We start from the raw sequence: 4,666 nt of genomic DNA, 5'->3' as shown, positions 1-4,666 counted from the left end.
TTTCGATATTTAAAATATAATTAAGCATAATAAAAGATCAGTGATTGTTGACTTGTGTTACTGTGCTCTAGGCAATAACTTGAAAATGGTAGACACAATCTCATTCAACTCTAGTATAATAATCTCAAGAGTTAGCTGATCCATTATACTTTGTAAATGATGAAGACTGGAAAAGTTATATAATGTATCCAAGGTCACACAGATAATAAGTACCAGGGCAGATGTTCAAACCAAGACAGTTTGATTTCACTATGTGTATTTAACCTCTCTACCTTCTAACATAGGAGCTATTTGTAAACATGAATTATACTACTGATACCATCCTAAAATACAGATTTGAGCCTCATTAAAAATTCTCTAGTGGTCACACTTTATAGAACTATAGAAGTTCATTAAGTTAAGAGATGTGTTATACCATCCATACCTAAAGTATTCTTACTTCTTTCCATTATGATTATGATTCTTTAAAAGATAAAGTTGATGCTTTGAGTTATAATGTTATGACATCCATAGTAGTAAGTACATGAAGGGATAAAATCCTAAAGAGATGCTATTTTATATTTTAAATGCTCATATTATTTTCTTTAAAAAAAAGGTTAAAAGTCAATTGTCCATGTATCCCTTTCCAAACTTCGCTGGCAAAAAACAACCCCAAGGAAAAATCAGTGAGAAAGTAGAAAAAGCAGAAGCCAATTAATAAGAAAACAGATGTACGATAAAGAAAAAGACAAGGCTGGAGGGGTGGGTCCGTGGTTAGGAGCACTAGTTCTAGCACAGAGGCTCGGATGCCCTTTTCAAGCCCTCGTGGCACTTGGATCCTGGGTACTCCTCACATGAACTCACAGAATCATTCTCTCTCTCTCTCTCTCTCTCTCTCTCTCTCTCTCTCTCTCACACACACACACACACACACACACACACACACACAAATAAAAACTAAATATCTTTAAAAAATAAAGCTAAATTTTGCTTCTTTGAAACCCCTAGTGAATTTTGTAAAACTCTTAGCAAGAGAAAAGAACCTACTTCAAGAAGAAACAGGGTGTCATCCTTACAGCCACAAAATAGTGATACCATGAATGATTTGATGCTGATTTAATACGTTTAACATTTTTAATGAAATAGATAAATTCTAAGGAGGAAATAACACATTTTGTGTTGACATAAAAGGAAATTGAACACTGAACAGTTCAAACAGTTCAAGAAACTGTTCCTTGTGTTAAACCTATGAAGAAAACTCTGGGCCCAAATGACTCTACTGCTAAGTTCTCATACAATTTTAAGGGGAAAAAATTAAGTTGCCAATCTTAAATGCACTCTTTCAGAAAATAGAAAAAAATCAGCTAATTTTATGTAGCCAGCATAATTTTAACAGCAACTTGACAAGTGCATTACAAGAAAGGAAAAATTACATGCAATTGCTGCTCAGGAAAATAGAGCTCAAGTAAAAATATACAAAAAAAAAACCCTCCTCAATTCATATGTAGATATAAAAAATAGCATATCGTGGCCACTTGGGTTTATTTCAGGAATTCAAGAAAAATTTAATGTTGGAAAATCAAATAGTATAATTCTTTATTTTCATAGAATCAAGGAGTGAAAATTTATATTTAATCTCAATGTTTATACATTTTGTAACTGTTTATGATTTTTTTAAAAAAATTGGGGGGAAATTAAGAATGGAAAGGAACCTTTTTTCCCAACAAAAGAAATCTTCAAAAGAAATCTTACTCAATGGAAAATGAATGGGTAAGTAAATAAATAATAATCAATGGGTTTAAAAACAACAGAACGCTCAGCATCATTCCTCAACACTGAATTAGCAACACCAGCGTGTATGTGCAGCTGAGCCATAAACAAAGAACAGGTGCATGGGTTGGTGTTGGTACATGCAAACAACATGATTACAGTATGAAATACACAAGGTATATACAAAGAATATACATTGGGACTGAAGACATTTTATCACAATCTTAGAATTCCTTCAGACTGAGAGAAAGCAATAAGAAAATGAAATTTTAAAAAGGCCAAATGTATGCCAGGAATTCAAGAGTTGTACAACTGCTATCCCAGCATCTAGAAGACCGAGGCAAGAGTGTTGTAAATTTCAGGCCATTGTGTGATGATGGAGCAGGAGGAGGAGGAGGAGAAAGGAGAGGAGGAGGAGGAGGAGGAGGAGGAGAAAGGAGAGGAGGAGGAGGAAGAGGAGGAGGAGGAGAAAAGAAATAAAGAGGTGTTATTAGCTCTATTAGTATTATAGCTAGCAAATAAGTCTGGGGTTTTGTCTGGCTGGAATTTGCATGGGTTTGTGCACACTATCACAATGCTGTCAGTTCATACCTTCATACCAACAACCACCTTGCTGTGTCCAGTAGACAGTTTCCTTGTTGTCAGTCATTGACCATCTCTGGCTCTTACTGTCTTTCCACTTCCACTTCAAGGATGATCCCGGAGCCTTGGAGAGGGGAGTGTGATGTAGACTTCCTATTTACAGCTGAACATTTGCCAATCTGTTACTCTTTGCACCTTAACAAGCTTTGTCTGCGCTCATGATCACCTACTGCAAAAAGAAGATTCTGTGATGAGGGATGAGAGTTGCCTAATATGGGTGTACAGTAATAAGTCATTAGAAGTTAGTTTTACACTGTGTCTAGTTAGTAAGAGTAGGAGGGGAGGGGACTATGAGGCACAACCCCTGGCTTAGGAGCTATTGATAATTGATACCAGCTGGCACAGGGAGAATTAGTGTGTCCCCTTTTAGATTGACCATACTCCAGTAGAAGGGCACATATTCAAGAGCATGTGAGCAGCATAAATTGAAATTAATTTTCTTATTTAGAAAAAAGAAGACAAAAAATTGGGTGGGTAGTGAAGGGAGAGAGGATGGGTTTAAGAGAAATTGGGGGAGGAGGGGAATATGAGCATAATACTTTGCAGGAAATTCTCAAATAACTAATATAAAAAAAACCCTATCAAATAACTTGAGACAAGTTAATCAAAATAAAGGAAACTACATATTACATTGAGAAGAAAATAAAACTAAGTAAATGCAAAATGTCTCATGTTTTCATATTTAATATTACAGTTTCCAGATATTTGATAGCCAGTTTGTCTTAAATTGCTCTACAAATTTAGGGAGATGCCAGTGAAGGCGCCAGCAGCACTTTGCATGTGAAAACCAAGAGACTTATTGTTATTTATGTGGAAATGCACAGATTGAAAAATAGCTAGCACAACCTTGAAGATCACAGTGGAAAAAGAAGGAAAAGACTGCTTACAAAGGCCTTCTACAAAAGTGATCACAGAAAAGTTATCAATGTAGGAAAATCAAGTAGATCAAAAGAACAGAATGGGCAGTGTCTAGAAACAAACTTATATGTGCATTGTCCTCTGATGTGTTGGGGGAAGGTGCTCTGCCACACAGTGGGTAGGAATAACATTTGACTAAAGGGAGTTGGGTAACTGGGTATGTAGAGGAGGTGAGGCTTGGCTTCTATCTCACTTTAGAAGCAGAACTAATCAGAGAGGGAGGGCAGAGGATAACACAGAAGTCTGTTTCCATCATCCTGCATTGAAAAGGATTTTAGGAGGGATACAAAAGTTAAAGTAATATTGAATGAACAATAAACCAGTCATATGGAATATATGTGTGTGTATGTGTGTGTGTACATATACACATACACATATACATCATATACATATATTCACATGGGACACAAGTCAATTTGCCAATCAAAACAAATCAGCAACTGACCAGTGGTGGTACACACATTTAATCCCAGCACTCTGGAGACAGAGGCAGGCACATTTCTTGAGTTTGAGGCAAGCCTGGTCTACAGAGTGAGTTCTGGGCCAGCCAAAGATACACAGAGAAACTCTCTCTTGAAAAATAAGAAACAAAAGGAGTCAGCAAAAAAGAAAGAATGGAAAAGAGTAAAATGGAAGGAAGAATAAAAGTAAATATGGAGAGAGGAAAACAGCAAGAGAAAGAAGTCGTGGAAATAAAGAGAAGAGGGGGGGAGGGAAAGGACCACGAGTGTGGGAGAATGAAGAAGTGAAGAGAAGAAAGAAGAAAGAAGAAAAAGAGGGAAGAAATATGACAGTTTCTTCCTTGGAGATGCTAAACACATGTCTGCCCACCCCAGACAGCAGACAGGTACCAAGCCCACCAAAGATCAACTTGGTGAACCAGTGAGTTTTATTGGGGTTACATACAGGAGCAGAAATGACCCAAAGACCACTGCATCATCAAAGTCCATCCCAGCATGTGTGACGGCTCAAAGCTGGGAGCCTGGAGCACACTGTAGAGCCTGCAGGCAGATGCAAGTGTCCTCTCCAAGTGACTTTGCTGGCCTAAACTCTTCCAGGCAGCTCTGCTTATTTCTGCTTCTTCAGTCAGCTGGTCTGGTCTGAAACTTCTTTGTAGCTTGTCTCTCCTGAGAGTGACTCTCAGCTGCTTGGCTTGTTTACTCTTGTGAAGATGGTAGCTAGAGTCTTGTCAGTTTCAGGGACTTCCTGAAGCTATTTTAAGTTGTTTATTTTCGGGGGCTGGAGAGATGGCTCAGTGGTTAAGAGCACTGACTGCACTTCCAGAGGTCCTGAGTTCAAATCCCAGCAACCACATGGTGGCTCACAACCATCTGTAATGAGATCTGATGCCCTCTTC

This window comes from Grammomys surdaster, unplaced genomic scaffold (genome assembly GCF_004785775.1).
Source record: "Grammomys surdaster isolate TR1022 unplaced genomic scaffold, NIH_TR_1.0 1164, whole genome shotgun sequence".
NCBI classification, from domain to species: domain Eukaryota; kingdom Metazoa; phylum Chordata; class Mammalia; order Rodentia; family Muridae; genus Grammomys; species Grammomys surdaster.
This window is presented reverse-complemented; position numbering follows the sequence as displayed.